This window comes from Globicephala melas, chromosome 17, assembly GCF_963455315.2.
Source record: "Globicephala melas chromosome 17, mGloMel1.2, whole genome shotgun sequence".
NCBI classification, from domain to species: domain Eukaryota; kingdom Metazoa; phylum Chordata; class Mammalia; order Artiodactyla; family Delphinidae; genus Globicephala; species Globicephala melas.
Window position 1 is genome coordinate 16,244,223 of NC_083330.1, and position 21,978 is coordinate 16,266,200.

The window sequence follows — 21,978 nt, forward strand, 5'->3', positions numbered from 1 at the left end:
GTCAGGTATTTAGCTAGAGATCAGTGGATGATTTTTCTTCTCCATATGGCATCAGCTGAGGTCACTTGGAGATGTTAAACTGATGGCTGGCCTGGTCTGGCTGGTCCAGGATGGCTTATGCCTGGCATCTTGATGGGGATGGCTGGAAGGCTGGGTTCAGCTGGGGCCCCTTCCTATTTAGTCTTGGGGCCTCTTTACGTGTTCTCTCATGGCAGCTCAGGACTTCATGAGTGATCGTTCAAGAAGTCTCAGGTGTAAGCTGCAAGACTTATTAAAGCCTTACCTGATTCTAATGGTCAAGCAAGTTCCTAAGGCCAACCCAGATTCAAGGGGGAAAGACAATTAGACTCCATCCTTCAATTAGAAGAGTAGCAAGGTATTTGCCGCCACCTTTAATCTACCACAGGGTGGGATATCGGTGGGAAGAGCTTGAGCTTTGGGCTAGGACAAACGTGTCTAAGAGGGCTTCATCACTTCCTCGCTGTAATTACTTACCTCAGTTTGTAAAATAGGGGTTAATATAATCTCTCTCAGAGACTTTTGAGAATCAAGTGAAATAATTTGTTTGAAGTACCCTAGGATAATGCCCGGTACATAGTAGTCACTCAGTGAGTTGTAGTTGGATTGCTTTAAAGAGATTTATCTTTTGCTGATAGAAGTTCTCTTTTGGCCAGGAGTACAGTCTCTCTCAATTGTGACAGATTGTTAAATGTGCTGAGATTTTGTCTCCATCTGTTACCTCTCACTGTGTGGAGGCGTTCTGGGTGGTCAGAAGCTAATTCATGAACTCTAGCTGCCTCTTCTTGGTTCCAGAGCTTACCTAATTACAGGTTGTTACCGATAATATCAATCTACCTGGTGCCAGAATCACTTATTTTGTAGAGGAACAGTGTCATCAAAAGGTAATAAGTCCAGCATCTTTCTGCAGACTGCAGTTCCCTTTCAGCATGGGATTTCTCAGTTCACCATTGCCCTTGCCGCAAACTCGACTCAGATCAGAGCTGAGTAGGGTTTAGCTGTGGAGTGTCATTGAAGGCATTAGAAAATCCAGTCAAGAGCTCAGCAGTTCATCTGTATAGAAATCTCATCCACGACATCTGGGATCCCCAGTCAGCCTCAGAATCCCCTTGGTGTTGACATCAGTGCAAAGAGGTGATTCTATATTTGTGAAGTCCCTTCCTCTTGACCCATAGGCCCCCCTTCTTTGTGTCATTATAATCATAATAAATTGGCTCTACATTATGGCTGCCTGGATGGAAATAAATTTTATGGTTCTAGTACAGTGGGAAAAAAGAAGAAACATGCATAATACTCATACTTGGAATTACTAAACTTGGAGCCATTATTGTTATACCGATAGCTGAGTCTGTGGGTTTGCATTTGGTATATGAATTCCTAAGTGCTACTTCTGAAAGTTATGTGCAGGAGGTGTTGTTACTGAATTATGAGTCTTCTGTACTAGAAGGCTTAATATTTTGTTCAGTGCTTTGCATTAAATTGTGCAAGCGTCATGAGCAGTATGTGGGTCTTGCCATCATTCTTCACTTGTTTGAGAAAAATAGTACCTTTTAAAGGCTTCTCATTTAAAGTTTTGTAAAAGAGTCATCCTTGTATTTCCACTGATTGTCTCTTAAGCTATTGTGTTTTTATTTCTGTAAGGCATCTCACATTGCAACATTGAGGCAATCTGAAATGTGGGTTTGCAAATTCTGTCCTGAGCAGCAGGCCAGCTGGTAGCCCTGCACAGATACCATGAGCCACTGCTGTGGGAAAATAGAAACCTCTCTCACCACTAATGACCCCTATAGAGTCAATCACTTTTTTAAAAAGATGTGTATATATATATATATATATATATATATATATATTTTAAATTAATTAATTAATTTATTTTTGGCTGCACTGGGTCTTCATTGCTGTGCATGGGCTTTCTCTAGTTGAGGCGAGCGGGGTCTACTCTTCATTGCAGTGCGCGGGCTTCTCATTGCGGTGGCTTCTCTTCTTTGCAGAGAACGGACTCTAGGCACGTGGGCTTCAGTAGTTGTGGCACGAAGGCTCAGCAGTTGTGGCTCACGGGCTTAGTTGCTCCGTGGCACGTGGGATCTTCCTGGACCAGGGCTTGAACCGTGTCCCCTGCATTGGCAGGCGGATTCTTAACCACTGCACCACCAGGGAAGTCCCTAAAAAGATACATATTTTTAATAGAAGCTATTAAAAATCTCAACTTTTAAAATGAAGATATTTCTACTCAAACATTTAGAAGAAATGAAAGAAAGAGAAAAAGGATGATAAATTATCATAACTTTTTAAATGGATGGTAATGTCAATCAGGTCAACAGTAGATTATTAACCAAGGTATTACATATCTCATCTATCCAATTTCGAATTCTGAGATCACCTTAGGTAAGGAGATAGCTTTAAGGAGTTATACTTTAGGTTGAAAATTACAATCACTCCTTGGTAGATCAACATATTATTTTCCTGATAATTTAGGCATTAAACTAAGTCTCTAGGAGGTAAAAAATTCCAGGCTTTGCTCTACTCTTTGTTCTGCCTCATTAAGTGCTTTGTAGTCACTATCAAGCTGTTTGAACTGTGTTTGCTCCAGTAAACTATGGCCACAGTAAGACCTCCTCTGTTCTATTACATGAAAACGTTCATTGGATAGTATTTGTACAGTGCTTTGAATTCCTCCAAAGTATGCACATTGTTCCCCAAATTCAGTATGTGCTAAGTCTCATAAAATACCCCAAATAATTTTTCTTCATAATTACTTTAAAACAACACACTTTTAGAAGATATGAGTCCTATTAACTAAAATATCTACCCTCCTTCCTACTTCCTTTAACAGAAGTCCCACCACCTACCTATTTTGTCTGTTTGGTTACATTTTATCACACAGACAACATAAGTATTTCTACACTAACAGAAGAACAGTCACACTGAACCAATTAAAGCAAGCAAAGGAAGAATTAGAGAAAATCCGTGGTGTTTAATGGATGTGATTTCATGTACAATATCATACCTCACAGTATCATAACTCACAGACTTCTTACTTTCTTAATGAGTGACAATAGCAAATCTGGGAAACATCTGCCTTGAAAAAGAACACTAACTGCTCTCTGCTTAAAAAATGTTGCTTGGCTATTACTGTATAGCAGCCATGCGTATCATATTGTGGTATGAGATGTCTTGGTTGCAAGAAATTAACATTCTCCTGTTTGATTTCAGATTGTCTAGAACAGAATCCCAGCATAATTCAAATCATTGTAAAGCCACAGTTGCAATAAAGAACATGATTTACTGTTAGCAAATCTTCAACACTGCTACTCAATTCCCAGCAATCGTTATGACTCGGGTGAAGGAAATTTAGCAAACTATTGTGTGATTTTCTGCCATATAAAAAAGAAAACCTGCAATATAAAAAGAAAATCTAAAAATAACCTCTCATTTATATAGCTAACCATTTCAAGTGTTTAGCAAGTTTTGGCTGTACAAGTAAAGTATATTCTTTAAATCTCATTACCGCCTCAAGAGCAGCTGCTATCAGAATACATCTGTCAAGGGAATTTGCTGGCGGCCCAGTCGTCAGGACTCGGCACTTTCACTGCCAGGCCCACGTTTGATCCCTAGTTGGGGAACTAAGATTCCACAAGCTGCGCGGTGCGGCCAAAAAATAAAAAATTAAATAAATAAATAAAAATAAGTTTATTAACATTCCCACCTGTGTTTCTATTACGGACAAGTATATTTTTCCTTTCCTCTTATAACCAATGGATAGGTGTTTGGAAGATGAAAGAATGACACTTTTAGAAGGAACAAGAAACAATTCCAGTATGATTTTTGCATTGAATGTCCTAATTTTTCGAGTTGTCAAATAGGTCTGAAAATTAAAAGTAGCTGTTCATTTTTATTTCTCTTGAGGGTGGGAAGTAAGATCACAGTAAACTGCTTTCTCACTTTGAATATAATGTTCTCATTGTACTAATACTGTATTATTTCTAAACCACTGCAAAAGTGTAGAGTCTGGCAAAATGCTAATTATTTCTTTCTTGGCTTAGAAGATAAATTTGGTCATGGAAAAGAATTCATTTCTGGATTATCTCAGATATTTGTCATCATCTTTTTTTTTTTTTTTGTCATTTCAGTTGTGAGGCCTTATTACAAAGTGAAAATTTTCATTCAAGAGTGACTTTATCCAAGACATTATCTAATGGAACAGCTGGTACCCTTGTTCAGATTGACCCTGAACCATAGAAAAGTTCACAGTTCTTGCAGGCGTTTGACTTGCCTTTGTTATAAACAGAGCAAGGTCTGAATTAATTATGTTAACTATTTAGCTCATCATCTATTGTTATGTTTGATGAAATAACTCACATGAACTGAAGATAGAATATTTCCATTAACCAACTGAGTTTTAAATTACAATTGATTTAATTTCAAACATTTTTGAGTATCAAAAATGCTCTCAAATTGTGTCCTCAAATTCATAATTTTTATATATCCATATATGTATAGATATAGGTATATGTTTTTAGGTAATTCTACTGTTGAGCCCAAAGCATAAGCAGGTTTGAATTTTTAATGTAATTAGTTCCAGAAGACAAACCTAGCACTGTGTAAAGAGGACTGAGCCAAGTTTGATGGTGGCTTGTGAACAGACTCTGAACAGAATCATATACTGTTTACAGTTGTCTTTTACATGCAGGTGCATTGTGGGAAAGTAACCCACCTCTGAAGTCACAGGAATCCTTCACTTCAAGTCTTTTAGTCACATCGTAAGAAATTAACAATGCTGCATTTGTTTCTGTTTAATATTTCTCATATTTCTTATTCTCATTCTGTAGGAATGCATTCTAATCCAAGGACACATTCTCATACATTCATTAAATCCTTGTGCTCCAAAATGATTCACATGAAAACTCAAAATCTGATGGTTTCATGTGTTCCAACTTAGCTTTTGCTAAAACAGGGTCATCCTTGAACTTGTCATTGAGAGGTATTGAATTCCCTATTTCATTCAATTACATGATCTTAAGAATGTGGCCATTTGCCATTTCTGTCTCAACTTTGAACACATGTTTTTGCATCTAACTGTTCGGCTTAGGAACCCCTCAATTATAAATGACCTAATGGAAAAAAAGAGTAAATCATTTAAGGAACTACCTAAGTAATACAAAAAAATGTTGTTTTTGTTTAAAACTAAGTATTATTAATGTAATTTCCCTGGTGATGACAGATTTTAACTCTTTAATGCATGCTACTACAATATCTGAGATAGAAATAAATTGCTTAAAGAGTAAAATATTCCTTTAGTTTTAAGAAGAATTCTCATATTTAATGAATTTTTAATCAGGGTAATATTTTGAGAGAAAATTAGTTGTCATTTTTTTGTAATTTAAAATAGGATCCTAATGTGGACTAATTTAATTTTAAAAATTTATTTTCATATGTGTATATTGTGTTACTCAGTTTTCTTCTAAAAATGAAGTGGACAGATGTTAGTTTCAGATATTTATAATTAAATGGTTGAGTCAAATTAAACATAATTTGTCTTCTCTGCTGGGCTAAAAACTCTTTAAGGGCACAGACTGTGTCCTTTTCATTCCCCAGGTGGAGAAATGACTAGGACAGAGTTTAACATATAGTAGGTACTCATTAAATGTTGCTGAACTGATCTGAATCTTTATGTGGCCAGACGTAAAACACCTATTTTATTTTTATCATACAGTCTTCAACTAAAGAATAAAATAGAAGTTCATACTTTGCATTCATCCCATATCTTTTTTTTTAATACTTTTTAGATCACTTTCACATAGTTACACCATTTGATCCTTTTGGAGTGATGGGTCTAATTAAGTCTTACCAGTCCATTTTTCTTGCTTGAAGTCACACTCCTGGTTAATTAGTTACATGGCAGGAACCGGAGACTAGGTTTTTTTTCCTTTTAAAAACTTGTAGGCCCTTTACCTGTTTTATTAGCGATATGTGGGATGGGTCAAATTGCCTCTTTGTAGAATAAGACTTCTTATTTCAATTTGGAAATTAAGAGTGCTGAAAAGACTATCACTTCTACACAAACAACAAGAGAAAAAGCTGAGAAGCTGGAAATTAATGACGTTTGAACCCATGAGAGAACTGAGTTTGCAAGGCAAACAGCTACCCTGAAATATGGGGAGAGACAAGTACTTGCAAAGAAAGATGTTGCCAAATCCATGTAAGCCAAAGAGAAGATTCAGCTAGAAATTTTTAATGAATTTCTAAAGGTTGGGTGGGAGTGTGAAGTCCCTGGGGCTGCAGACATATGTGTGTGTAGGGGGGTCACAATCTCATGAATGATTTTCCTCTAGGAACTCACAGGGCAGAGTGGGGAGAGGCTTAAGAAAACTTCCCCTGTGATACTGGCTGGAGCAGGGGAGAGAACAGAAGTCACTGCCAAAACACTGCCAGATTCATCTTCTGTATCACCTCGGAGGAGCAAAAGGCTGGATATGCAGGGAAAAGGCAAGAAATGTATAGACTAAGACCTCTGGGGGATGGCTGGGACTCTATAGACCCAGTATTACCCCTGGAGAAGGAACAGGAGTACCTGAGAACGTCACAGACCCAAGACCCAGGTTCGCAAAGCCTGCCTAAATCTGAGGCTTAGTAAGAACCTCAGACAGTACCTCCTTCCCCCACTCCTCCACCTTCATTACCCTATCATTGCCAAATAAAATTAAGAGTGGAATTCAGCTGGGAGAGCTGCAAGAGAGAGAATCTCTGTCTGTTGCACAAAGGAAAAAAACCTAAACCAAGTGGGAGACCCAGAGCCAAGCAGGAAGCAAGCTTCAAACCCAGCCCAACTCCTGACTTGATGGGCACGAACCCCTATATTAACAGCCCAACAGAAGGAAAGGTGTGCCCATCTCCAAGTATAACAATTATTTATCTCAGTATCTATTGTCTTGTACAGTACATCCAACTTTAAACAAAAAACTTTAGGCATACAAAGAGGGGAAAAAACACCACAGTTTAAAATGACAAAGGAGTCAGCAGAGCCAGACTCAGATATGACTTAGATGTTGGACCTATCCAATGGGGAATTTAAAGTAGTTATGGTTAATATGTTAAAGGCTCTAATGGAAAAGGTAGACAACATGCATGGTTGAGTAGATACTTTTAGCAGAGACATGGAAACTATAAAAATGAAAATCCTAGAAAAGAATAATTCAGTAACAGAGATGAAGAATGCTTTCAAATATTTTACCAGTAGATTTGAGGTAGGTGAAGAGCCACTGAGCTTGAAAATGGAGATAGATCAACAGAAACTACACAAAGTGAAACACAAAGAGAAAAAAAAAGAATGATAAAAAAGAGAGCATCCAAGGGCTAAAGGCCAATACCAAATGACCTAACATGCATAAATGGAACTCCAGGGGAACAAAAAGAGAAGAGGGCAGAAAAAATATTTGAAGATGAGTAAGAATTTTTTAAAAACTCGGCACTTATGAACATCATATTCTAACTCCCAAAAGCCAAAGACGGAGAGAAAACCTTGAAGGCAGCCAGAGGAAAAATTAATGTTACATTAATGAACAAGGAAGAGAATTACAGCAGACTTGTCACTAGAAACCATGTAAATAAGAAGGCAATGGAATGATGTCTATAAAGTTCTGAAAAGGAAAATAACCTGACTTATATCCAGTGAAAAATATCTTTCAAAGGTGAGGCAGAAACAAAGCCTTTCCCAGACAAAAAAAACTTGAGGTAACTCGTTAGCACAGATCTACTCTGCAAGAAATGTTAAAGGAAGTTTTTCATGTAGAAGAAATATGATACCAGATACTTGGATTTATACAAAGAATGAAGAATGAAGCTAAAATGGAATATATTTTTAATTTTTCGTTGTTGTAAAAGCTAACTATTTAAAGCAAAATTTGTAATAATGTGTTTATTCCATAAATAAAAGTGAAATGTATGACCACAGTGACACAAGGAATGGGAGGACTTGAGAATGTCCTGTTACATTGTATATGAAATGACATAATACTATTTGAAGGAAAACTCATTAACCATTAAAAAGTTAAGTGTTAAAAAATGTATCAAGCCTCTGTAAGGAAGATACTGTGGCCACTGCTCCTGACTCGCCACAGTTCCTTCTTGCTGAGGAAGAAGTCAGTCACAAAGTTATGCTCCTGCCATGTGGCAGCCATGGCTTTTAAAGCTACTGGAACTACACCAGTGGACCCAGAAGGGGTGGTTCACTGAGTAAGAATTACCCTAACTGTCCGCCATGTAAAATCCCTGGGGAAGGTGTGTGCTGATTTGATCACAGGCTCGAAGGAAAAGGACCTTAAAGTGAAAGGACTGTTTCGGATGTCTACCAGGACTGAGAATCACTGTGAGATAAACTCTTTGTGGTGAAGGTTCTAAGACTTGGGAGCATTTCCAGGTGAGGATTCACAGTGACTCATTGACTTGGACAATCCTCCTGAGAGTGTTAAGCAGATTACTTCTATCATTGAGCCAGGATTAGAGATTGAGGTCATCATTGTAGTTGCTTAAATCAACTATTTTAATAAATTGATTATTAATCATTTTTAAAAGAGGTATAAATAATAAGTAATTGTAGGAGATAAAATAGATCGTAAAATGCTTAGTCATTCAGAAAAGGCAGAAAGTGAACAAAAAAGCAAGAAAGGCCAAATGGAACAAATAGAAAACAGCCAGCAAGATAGTAGATTTTAAGCCAACCATAACAATAATCACTTTAAATGTCTAAATACATCAGTAAAAAGGCAGGTTGCTAGACTGAATTTAGAAAGAAGACTCACTTATATGTTGTCCATAGGAGACTCACTTTAAATATAAAGACACAGATAGGTTAAAAGTAAAAGCATATACAGGCACCCCCACCCCCGGCTATCCAAAAGTAGAGTGTTCCTATGAAACCTTTGGTAAGCCAAAATGGCTTAAAGCAAAGAAGTAATTACCTTAGGACACATCTTGCTAACAGATGCAAAAAATAAATCGAGATAAAGCACAGATGGTCACACAGTTCAAAGCTATGGTGGCTTGAGGCTGAAATGCTCAGTGTAGTTCCTCGGGAAGGAGCTTGGTAGTGCCACTCTCTCTGCTGGGGGTGCACTGCCTCTATGCTGCAAAATAATGCTGAACGCTATTTATATTTTTATTAAAGTATAGTTGGTTTGCAATGTTATATTAGTTTTGGGTGTACAACGTAGTTATTCAATATTTTTATAGACAGTACTCCATTTAAAGTTATTACAAAATAATGGCTGTATTTCCCTGTGCTCTACAATATATCCTTGTTGCTTATTTATTTTATACATAGTAGTTTGTGTATCTTAATCCCTTACCCCTATCTTGCCCCTTATCTCTTCCCTCTCCCCTTTTGACTTTTGCCTTTTTTCAGAAGAGCAAAAATCCTCTTCAGATTTCTTAATCAGCAAAAACAGGTACTAATGTAGGGCTTTCATAAAAGGGAAGTGGTATAAACGGGAGGATACCTGTACCAGTCAAACACTGTGGCCTGTCTCCCCCCAAAAAAGCCAAAACTGGGTTTTCATTAAATTCAGTCAAAATAGACTTCAGAAAAAGAATATTATCAGAAATAAAATAGAACATTACATGATGATAAAGGGGTAAGTTCTGCAAATGAACCTAACAGTCCTAAAGGTATACACACCTAAGAGCATAGCTTCAAAATACATGAGGCAAAAACTGATGAATCTGAGAGGACAAATGGACAAATCTATAATTATCATTGGTAACTCCAACCCTCCTTTATAGTTATTGATATAACAATTAGGCAAAAAAAAAAAAAAATTAATAGGGATATAAATGACCTGATTTTTTCTACCAACTATGTCAACCAATTTGACATAGTTAACATTATCACTCCACCAAAGAACTTCAGAATATACATTCTTCTTAGGTGCACATGGAACATTCACTAACATGAACCATATTCTGGGTCACAAAGGGAACTTCAACAAATTTAAAAGAACAGACATGATACCAAGTATGTTCTCAGATCGTTATGGAATTATATTAGAAATCAATATAAAAGATAAAAGATAGGTGGAATATTTCCAAATATTTGGAAATTAAACAATACGTTTCTAAATAAACCATGAATCCAAAAGGAAGTCTCAAGGGAAATTTTAAAATATTTTGAACTCTCAATAATAGGAAAATAAATAAGCCAATTAAAACAGGGCAAATGATCTTAACAGAAACCTCACCAAAGAAAATATACAGATGCAAATAAGCATATGAAAAGATGCTCAACATCATTTGTCATTCGGGAATTTCACATTAAAACAAGATACCATTACATGCCTATTCAAATGGTTAAATTTTTTTTTAAAACCCTGACAATACCAATTGCAGGCAAGGATGAGTAACAACAAGAACTCTCATTATTTGTTGGAATGCAAGATGATACAGCTACTTCAAGAGACAGTTTGGCAATTTCTTACGAAGCTAAACATAGTCATCTTATACAACCTCGAGATCAAACTCCTAGGTATTTATCCAGTTGATTTTAAAACGTGTTCACACAAAAGCTTGCACATGAATGTTTGTAGCAGCTTTATTCATAGTTGCCCCAAACAAATGTACCATTAATATAAGATGTTAATAATAAGGGAAATTGGGTGTGGGGTATATGAGAACTGTTTGTATTATTTTCATAATTTTCTGTGAACCTGAAATTGTAAAATTAAAAGTTTATTTTTTAAAATGTATCTGGAACTGAATGATAATGAAAATACAAGGTATCGAAAGTTGTGAGATGCCCCTAAAGCAGTGCTTAGAGGGAAATTTATAGCATTAAATACTTAATATCTCCAATCAACAGTCTGAGTTTCTGGCTTAAGAAACTAGAAAAAGAAGATTAAATTAAGCCCAAAACTAAGGAAATAATAAAGATTAGAGGAGAAATCAATGAATTGGAAACAGAAAAAGATAGAGAAAATCAAAGGAATCTAAAGCTGATTCTTTGAAGACATCATAAAATTGATAGACTTCTAGTCAGGCTGATCAAGAAGAGAAGAGGAGTAATATCAGGAAGAAAATGGGAGATATCACTACTGGTTTCACAGACATTAAAGGATAGATATTGTATGTGGACAACTTTAATTTCATCAATTTAACAGTTTAGATGAAATGAATCAATTCCTTGATAGACACAAACTATTAAAACTCACCAAAGAAGCACAAATAACCTGAAAAATCCCATATCTATGAACAAAATTGAAGTTATAGTGAAAAACCTTTCAAAAAAGAAAACTTTTGACCCAGATAGTTTCCCTGACAAGTTCTACCAAATATTCAAGGAGGAAATAATGCCAGTTCCTCAAATTTTCTTCCAGAGAATAGAAGGGGCACACTTAATAATTCATTCTACAAGCCAACATTACTCTAATACCAAAACCAAAGAAAGAAGACTACAGAGCAATATCTTATGACTATAGACCAAAATTTCCCAATAAAATATGAGCAAATTGCATTCAGCAATGGATAAAAATTATAATCTATCATGACCAAGTGAATTTCATCCCAGAAATACAAGGCTGGTTTCACATTTCATAACCAATCAATATAATTTGATGCATTCACAGGCTATAAGAGAAACACCAAATGATCATCTCAATAGATGCTGTAAAAGCATTTAATAAATGTCTACATTCTTTCATAATAAAAACACTTAGTAAACTAGTGGAATAAAGGAATTTCCTTAACCTAGTAAAGGGCATCTACCAAAAAACCAAAAGATAAACACCGCCCCCCCCCCAAAAAAAGCCCCCAAAACAGAAACAAACCTATTGCCTATATTATGTTGAATGGTGAGAGATGACATTTTTCTTCCAAGATCAAGAATGAGGCAAGTATGTTTTCTTTCCTCAGTCCTATTCAACACTATTTGGAAATCCTAACCAGTGCAATAAGGCAGGAAAGATAAAAACTGGGATACAAATGAGAAAAGAAGAAATAAAACTGTTTCATTTCATAGACATCATGACTGTTGATGTAGAAAACCCAAGAATCTACACTAACTTTCCTGGAACTAATTACAGAAGTTAGTATGGTATCAAAATATAAGGTCAGTCGATTGTATTCTTATTTACTAGCAATGAACAATTAGAATAGCATTTACAATGGCACCTCCTCCCCTAAAGGAAGTACTTATGCGTAAAGCTAGAAGAAATATGTGCAGGATCTGTATGATGAAAATCTATGAAATAGTGATGAAAGAAATCAAAGAAGATCTAAATAAATGGGGATATATACCAGGTTCATCCCCAGTGTATCAAGTCAACACAGTCTCAATAAAGATTCCAGCAAATATTCTATAGATGTCAACAAACTGATTCTAAAATTCATGTGAAAAGGCTAAGTTATAGAATAGACAAAACAATTTTGAACAAAAGAAGAACAGAGTTGGAAGACTGTACTACCTGATCTCAATCAATATAAAACTACAAATGTCAAGACAGTGTAGTATAGTGAAAGGATAGATACAGATCAATGGAACAGAATAGAAAATGCAAAATTAGACCCACATAAATGTAGTCAACTGATTTTTTGAAAAAGATGCAAAGACAATTCACTGGAGAAAGAATAGTTTTTTCAACAAATGGTGTTGGAACAATTGGACATCCATATGCAAAAAATGAACCTGGACACATGAACCTCACATTTTCACAAAAATTAACTCAAAATAGATCATAGATGTAAATGTAAAATGTAGAAATATAAAAATTCCAGAAGAAAACATAGAAGAAATTCTGTATGATCTGAGCAGATATTCTCCAAAGATAAATGGACAGCAAAAACCTTAACATTACTAGTCATTGGGGAAATACAAATTAAAAAAATGAAATGCCACTGCACACTTAACAGATTGGTTAAAACAACAACAACACAAAAACCTGACAATAACAAATGCTAGCAAGGAGCACCAGGAATTCTCATTCATTGCTGGTGAGAAATGATGCAAAATAATACAGTCACTTTGGAAAATTGTTTGTCAGTTTTTTTTATTGTTATATGTCTATTTTTCATACTACCCAGCAATCGTACTCCTTGAAATCTATCCAAGTAAATAGAAAACGTACGTTCACACAGAAATTTGTATATGAATATTTATAACAGCTTTATTCATAAATCACAAAAAAACTGGAAACACACGTAAAGAGATAAATAATCTGTGTACATAAAATGGAATACTACCTAGCAGCAAAAAAGGAGGAAATTGTTAATTCAACTGTTCAACTGTTGATTCACACAACAACATGGGTGACTCTTACTTGCATTTTACTAAGTGAAAAAGGCCAGACCCAAAAGGTTACGTATATCATGATTACAAATACGTGGCATTCTGGAAAAGGTAAAACTATTGGAATTGAAAACAGATGAGTGGTTGTTATATGTTGTAGAGGGAGTAGGGGTTGGCTACAAAGTGCAATTTTTTAGAAAATTAATCAGGATATTGGAAGATTCTAGGACAGGAAGAAGACTGAGATAAAATGTATTATAACTGTATTACAAATGTATGACATAACTTCTCTGGAGGGAGTAGGGAAAAGGAAACAGACCTAAATTACTTTGGAAGAGTGTTTGATTGGATACTCTCAGGCTAAAGACAAAAAAGAACTGTACATAGAAATTGTATTCTAGTCAGTAAATTTAGTTTCTCATTTGGTTAGCAATTCTGAAACTACTTTACATGTGTAGGAGGGTTGAGCAAATACTTAAATTAATTGTAGATGATGGGAACCATGTTTCTCCCTGTCAGAGAAAGAAATTAAAAATAAGCAGTGGTGGGGAGCCTAACTTCACTGAGAGGGCCTAGAAGCAGTGACACTCTAGTAGTCATGAGCACACCTAACGCCCAGATCTTAGTTTCTAAATACCAACCTGCCAAAAAAAAATTTGGAGAAACAGTTAACTCTAGGGCTATATCAGGAAAATGCAAGAGGAATCTGTGGCATCTTGTAGCACCAGAAAGCAAGGAAGTGCGAAAAACAACCCACAAGACAGATAAAGGTATGTTAATAAAACACAGAAGCTAATCTGTAAGAGCTTCCAATGGCTAAACCTGGAACAAATTTGAGCAACAAAATACATGATATTGGATTATAACCTAAGAACTAAAATCAATATCTCTGAGTTCATACTGATACAATTAAATTATTGAATAAATAAACAAAAGGAGGAAAAGGGACTTATCTTCCTTAGAGAATAATTCCAAATAATAAATATAGAAAGGATGAGGGAAATAGAAAATGACCATTAGAACATCTTAGTAATAATGGTTACAGGCGTGATCCACAGATGAATGTTAACATTAGTGGGCAGAACTTTACAGAGAAACGGTATTTACACAGCCTCGGTGTATCTTTCCTATGATATTTATTAATCACTATTGTGGTTTTAACGCATTTCCACAATTTCCTGATACTCGCCTTTCCAGGAAGTGGAGTTCAATCCCCCTCCTCTTGGGTCAGGCATAGATTTAGTAACTTGCTTCTAATGAATAAAGTATGGAAAGGGGGAAAATAGTGAATTTTACAGAGGAAAAACATGCAGTGAACAAAAAACTAAGTGATCAAGTTAACTGCACTAACCTTATTAACCAGTAGTAAGTCAGGCTGATATAATGATACGATACATGAGAAGGGTACTTGACTGTGATATTCTTTCTCCCAGTCCATATTCCCTATCTAATCGTGAGAAAACAGCAAACACAGACTGAGGTCAGCCTACAAAAATACCTGACCAGCACTCTTCCAAAGTGTCAATGTCATGAAAAAAAAACAAAACAAAAAATAAATAAATTAAAAAGTAAAAACGGAAACAGTCCCAGATTGGGGGAGACTAGGAGAAATGATGAATAAATGCAGCCTGGTACACTGCATTGGATCCTGGGAGAGAAAAGGGACTTTAGTGGAGAAACGGGTGAAATGTTTTGATAAGCTATAGTTATATAGACATTAGCCTGAGAGAAAGATGGGTAAAGAGTATGCAGGAACATTCTGTATTATCTGTGCAATTCTTCTATAAGTCTTAAATTATTAAAAAATATTTTTAAAGGCATGTAGTAAAAGGTTTTGATAAGTGAGGCAACTTGACAGTTCTTTGATCTATGCAAAGAAACATAGATTGGCATAGCCATAGAAATTTATATAAAGATAATAGCGTGATAAAATAATTCTTGTGCAGTAGTGTGTAAAGATACTATCTTTATATAAAATATAACATAAAAGATAGTAAAATAATTTTGGTGCAGTGTACTGTATGCTATATATACCAGTAGCTCTATACATCCCACAGCTATGTAATTAAGATCTATTTTTTTTTTTAATTTCTTCTAATAATACAATCTCTAGGGTTACACTACCCAATAAAACTTTTTACAGTGATGGAACTGTTCTGCATCTGTACTGTGCAATATGGTAGCCACTAGCCATATGTGGCTATTAAACACTTGAAATGTGGCTAGTATGACTGAGGAGGTGAAATTTAATTAATTTAACTTTAATTTAAATATAAATTTAAGTAGCCACATGTGGCTGGTGACTGTCATATTAGACAGCTAAGCTCTAGATGATAAGCGCCTTGAGAGCAACAATTTGTCTTACTGAGGTTTTTTTTTTAATTAATTAATTAATTTATTTTTGGCTGTGTTGGGTCTTCGTTGCTGCACGTGGACTATCTCTAGTTGTGGCGAGCAGAAGCTACCCTTTGTTGCAGTGCATGGGCTTCTCATTGAAGTGGCTTCTCTTGTTGCAGAGCACGGGCTCTAGGTGTGCAGGCTTCAGTAGCTGTGGCTCACGGGCTCAGTAGTTGTGGCGCACAGGCTTAGTTGATCCGCGGCATGTGGGATCTTCCAGACCAGGGCTTGAACCATGTCCCCTGCATCGGCAGGTGGATTCTTAACCACTGCGCCACCAAGGAAGTCCCCTTACTGAGTTTTTATCCCTTGTCTGAACAGTACTGGAGATGTGTGATAAATAAAGCTGACATAGTCACTTTTTGGAGATTCTAGTCTAGTGCAGTGGTTTTCGGCCTGCATGCACATTAGAATCACATGGAGAGAACTTTCAACAAAGTTTAATTTCTGATCTCCACCCCAGACAATTAAATCAGAATCACTTTAAGGCGGGTGGATGAGCCAGAGGAGGGAAGGGATGTCCAGATATAAGTATTTTATATAAAATACCAAGGAGAATAAGATATCTTAAACATATATCTCTGCAGTTCAGAGAAAGCAAAATAGATAAATCGCAAATCACAGATTTTAGTGTTTGTTGTAGTAGAAAGTAGTTAAAGAGAATCATTGCTAGGATTTTTTTTTTCCTGGTCTATATTACTACCTAGAGATTAAGTAGATTTGTTAGCTGGGCTCTAAATGGTAAATTAACATGGAATGAAAGGTTTGAACCCAGCTAGGGTAAAAGCCAAGGAGCTGACCGCCATTATTTCCTCACTCCCTATGAATTTCCTCCTTCAAATTCCTGGATATTTGTGTTTTAATTTGGTGTGTAGCTTGGGAGATTATGTTTAAACCATTAAGGGATTTTAACTGGAGAAAGGTAAGAGCTGAGGGGTAATTGTTACTGGATGACAGTATAAGGTGCTATCAAACATTCAGCTTCAACTTGGATAATCATTTATCTTTTCTACATCTAGAATGCCAGCTATAATCATAATCAATTACATGTTCCTTTCCTGTTGACTTTTTTCCTATTCTTTTTCTAACAGAGTGATTTGGGGGAATGGGGAGCTGAGAGGCATAAAAACCCTATTAGTCATAGAGAATTAGTTGTTGTATAGAATTACTTATTACTGATGGTGAACTTTTTTTATGGGCCATTTACTAAGACTTGGAAATGATTTAACTGGTGTAGTGGGAAGAGCAGGGACATTGTACACAAAGACCCGGTTTTGAATCTCAGTTCTTTCACTTACTACCTATATAATCTTTGGCAAGTTTACCTTTGAGTCTCAGTTTTCTCTACTACATGGTGGGAATAATAATACGTGTCTTAATAGAGCTGTTGTGAAGAATAAATGAGCTAATATCATAAAGTACATGGTAGGCACTTAATATATTCTAGTTTTCCTTCCTTGGTGACACCTTATGCTTCTCTCCACAGGATAATTCCCCTCGCTCCTTCTGCCTCTCAGAGGTGCTACACTGTGTCCTCACCGTGTCTGTTATGCAACCTTCCATTCACTCCAGCATCACTACCTCACCTGTGGTCCTTCAGGTTCCTGCAGGTCTCAGCACGGTAACTACTATTACTCCTCCTCTTCTTCCTACTATGAGTTCATATTTATTGAATACAATGTTAAACGCTTTAGATGTATGTCCACTTAATTAATCATTAGTAACATAGTTAATTATGTCTACTTAATCTTCACAACAGTGTTATCCCTATTTTACTGATGTGCATCAAGACTTAAATGAGATTTCCCTCAGGTCGTGACACTCAGCTAAGGTGACACAACCAGTTCACTCTCTTGGTTGGCTCATAGGTTGCCCAAGGACCCAATGACAACTTCTCAGGACAGAGTACAATCCTGTTCATGGTTGGGACTCCTGTGACTCCACCTGAAGCTTCAGCACTCTCAAAGCCATTCCCTAAACATTCCGTATCTTCCAGGCTTCCTGCCTTTCCACGCGCTAGTCCTTCAGCCCTGTTCTTTTTCCAGCCATCTAGTTAGCTTCACCTTTGGTTTTGCAGTCTGGCAAAGATGTCAACCCCTCTGTGAATCCTTCCTCGCTTGTTGCAGGCCCTCCATCTTCCACAGCCTGTGGCACAAACTTGTAACTATAGCACTTTTCATACTCTTTGGAAATTAGTAATTCACCTGTCCCTTTTACTATACTATATTATTTACTATATTATTACTATATTATTTATACTATACTGTTACACTATTATCCTTCAGCTGCTAGCAGGGAGATGAATTTTCGCCACCTACTTGGTGTTTAATAATGGGGTGTGTGTGTGTGTGTGTGTGTGTGCGCATTGAGTTGAAATTTCTATTAAGGGAATTTTCATTCACATGCGGTTGAAAGAAATAATGGAGAGACCCCTTGTGTGTGTTGCGCATTTTCCTCCAACACTAACGTTTCGTAAAACTATAGTATAACATCAAAACCAGGATACTGATAGTGATACAATTCACTGAGTTTATTTAGAATTGCCCAGTTTTACCTAGACTCATTTGTGTGTGTATTAAGATTACATTAAAATTGATCACGCATGTATGTTTGTGGATCCACCACCACAGTCAAAAATACCAAACAGATCCAATACCACAGGGATCCCTCCTGTGCCCTTTTATAACCACGTCCATGTCCTTCCATCCTTTGCCCATTTCCCACCACGTCCTTAACGTCTGGCAACAATTTATCTGTCCTCCATTTCTAAAAATTGTCATTTTAAAAATGTTACATAAGTGGAATCATGCAGTATGTAATCTTTTGGGACTGGCTATTTTAACTCAGCATAAGTCCCTGAAGATTCATCCAAGTTATTGCATATATTAAGAGTTCATTCCTTTTACTGCTTGGTAGTGTTCCACAGCATGTCTGCGCATGCTTTCTTTAACCATTCACCTGATGAAGGACATCTGGGCTGATTCCATTTTGGGGCTATTATGAATAAAGCTGCTATGAACATTCCTGTTCAGATTTTTAGGTGACCATAAATTTCAATTTCTCTGGGGTAAATAACCAAGAGTGCAAATGCTGGGTCATATGGTAGTTGCATGTTTAGTTTTATAAGAATTGTTTGCCAAGTTGTTTACCAGAGTGGCTGTACCATCTTGCATTCCCATCAATAATGCATGAGTGGTTCAATTTCCCTGAATCCCAGTCAGCGTTCAGTATTTCCATTATTTTTTTATTTTGGCCGTTCTGATATTTCACTCACTCTCTCCCTCTCTCTTTCCCTTCTTCCCCCTGACCTTCCTTTCTTTTCTTCATCTTGAGAATTACCCCTATCTCACTGTGTGCAGTCTTCTGCGAGGGCATTTTCAGGAGGGAAAAGCAGGGGTCTTTTATTGTAGAGTGGGATGCTGACCACTCTCCTGCTATGGCTCCTCCTCTCCAGGACCCATGGTTGCTCTTTATTCCCAAGCTTGTTTCTCCAAATATCTTTCCAAGAGACCTTCAATATGTTTTTCACAAATTAACCTTTGCTTCCTTTAGCCAGATATCTGTTACTTACAATTTAGAATCCTGGCTGATAATCATTTGCTTTTTAAAAATGTAAATAATTTTCACTAGTTATTCATAGAATATTTAACATATATTTCAGTGTCTATACTTAGTGATATAAACACATAGAACCATTACATAATGTGGAATAGTGCTAAGAAAAATCATGTAGGTTGAGAGGGAGAACTATTATATTTACCTGAGTGGAGACAGGGAGAGGAAACCAGGAAGGGGTTCATGGAGGATACAGAATTTGAGTTAGGTCTTAAAAAGCAAATAGCATTTGGACAAATTATAATCCAAATTGAACAGCCATTTGCCAAATTTTGACTTTATGTTCATCCAGATAGGCCACATAATACCCACTGAATACCTTTTCTGCATTTTCACTACTTATATATTCACCCATTCTAAATAGGTAGAAAGTAGATCCTGTGCTCTAACGCAGTCTGATTACCTTAGATTGGTGTAAGTGTATCCCTGTCTGCCCTGAAAGAGAGTGATGGCGATTGTGGTGGAACTAAATGATCAGGACTGGGGAAGAGGGTGCAACCTGATATATCAGTACCAGGTTCTTTCTTTACAAGGCAGCGCTCAGATTTTTGTCTTGTTTTGCTCTTATGATGATGATGATGATTGTTATTTTTAGTTTTTCCTAAAAACATACTGAGTTTTATCCAGTTGCAAAACAAGATGGAGATATGAGGTTTTAAAGTATACATTTGATTAGGCTGGCAGGAATTGCAAGGGGACCTACCCACCTATGCCATGCTTACAGGTGGTAAGGAGCAATATCAATGAAAGGAGCATAAAGTAACCTTGTAAAGAGCTTCGTCATGTGTTATAGACGTAGTTTAGCGTGTTTATTATAACTACTGAAGCCAGAGAATGGATGCCTACGTGGAATGTTATGACCTCACTGAATATTGTATTTCACTTAGCTCTAGAAGCAATGAAATCTTCTCACATTCTCAAGTCATAAGTTATATGAGAGGTGAAAGTAACATTTGAGGTATAGTTAATAGATAAAAGTATTATTCTAACTTATATCAAGGAGTTGATTTGTGACATTGTTGAGATGAGCAACGTGAATCCCAAAACGAGATGATAAATCCTGGAAACATATATCACAACCCATATTTTTTTATTATGACATATATAATCTCTATAAAAGAGTATAAATAACTATATATACACACTTCAGAGAATAGTAAAGTAAATAGCCATATTCCTGGCACTCAGTTTAAGAAACAGAATGCTTCTAATGTCTTTACAATCTCCGCACTCCCCCTAGAGCCCCTTTCTCTGCCTCCCTCCTGGAGGTGGTCGTGAGCCTGAAGTTTGTATTCATCATTCTCCTGTCTTTCATAATGATTTTATTACATATGTATGTATCCATACACATAAATACTTGAAATTTTTCACACTGCTGAAGTTTATAAATGCTCCATTTCGTTTCATTTCATATAAATGAAATCTACTGTGTGTGTTCCTTTTTTTCTCAGTGTTAGGTTTAAGATTTCATCATGTTGATGCCTGAGCTGAAGTTATTCATGTTTACTGCTCTATGGTGCTCATTTGTATTAATGTCCCACAGATATTTTTATCCATTCTAATTGCAATGAACATATATTTCAGGGCCTACTCTTAGTGAATGTAAGCACATAGAATATGAAATAATTTATAAAGACTGTTTTCTATTATAAATCTGAGCTCAGACACAAGAGTTTCTCTAGAATAGTATTTTATAAGCTTTTCTGACCATGACCTACAGAGGATATAAATTGGTTTTGCAATTTATATCTTTCACAGAGCAATACTTTGATTACAAGGGATGCCTTTTGATATTTTCTGTTCCATTCCATTCCACTCCATTTCATTTTATTTAAAAAAATTCTGCCTATGGTCCCCTGTATTGATTTCTTGAGCTACTAACGGTTCATAATCAGTCAACCAGCAGCTTTTAAAGTATTGCACTTGCACCAGGGATGGAATTGCTGGGTGGCAAAACATGCACGCTCTCGGCGTTATTAGCGTCAGATTGGCTTCCATTCATCTGTACTGTTACTCTCTCAACAGCGGCGGCCAGTGCGTTCCTTTCGCTCTTCAGCTTGTTAACATTGGGTACTGTCAGATTTTTACATTTTCTGGTTTATTGTATCCCATGGTTTTAATAAAAGAAAATTGAACAGGAACCCAATGGTAAAGCCCCCAGAGGTAATCCCAATTAAAGTGAATCTATTCAGTCTGTCAATAAAAATGACACCTTCAGAAGAAATCAGAAGTTTCCATTTCTAGGCATTTTCATATATGAGTTCTTTTAGTAAAAAAACAAAACAAAACAAAACACCTGCTGTATGCTAACTGTATACACTAAAAAGTGAACTGAAATCAGAAGATCAGATTCCTAATTGACTCTCTGGGGGACTCAGATTGTCCAGATCAACAGTCAACTATGAAAAGTACAAACCTGGAGTGGTAAAAAAATCTACTTTGGATTTTAATCTGAGTCAACAGAAATTTTAGTAATACCCGCAAGCAAATGGGATGTGTGGGTTTGGGGCTTTCAGAGCTCAAGGTTACAGCACATTAAAGGGATTCCTTGTGTTGTGTTTCTGCTGTTTCTACTTAAACTTGGACAAAACTGTAATCCCTTGATTTTTCCACTGTCTTCAATGAAGAATGATAGGAAGAGATTAGAATACTCTGCTTCTTTCACTTTACTTCTAGAT

At 36.3% G+C, this 21,978-nt stretch overlaps 1 long non-coding RNA gene and 1 pseudogene across 1 annotated transcript in view; both read left to right on the top strand.

The window, feature by feature from the left end:
- The window catches only part of LOC115854939 (uncharacterized), a 133,584-nt gene that overhangs the window by 23,344 nt on the left and 88,262 nt on the right, over window positions 1-21,978 (top strand). The window contains exon 7 of the long non-coding RNA XR_004040180.2: window positions 17,172-17,306. This is a non-coding gene — a long non-coding RNA (uncharacterized lncRNA). The remainder of the gene's footprint in view (window positions 1-17,171; window positions 17,307-21,978) is intronic.
- On the top strand, window positions 8,194-8,547 carry LOC115855056 (small ribosomal subunit protein uS10-like; annotated as a pseudogene).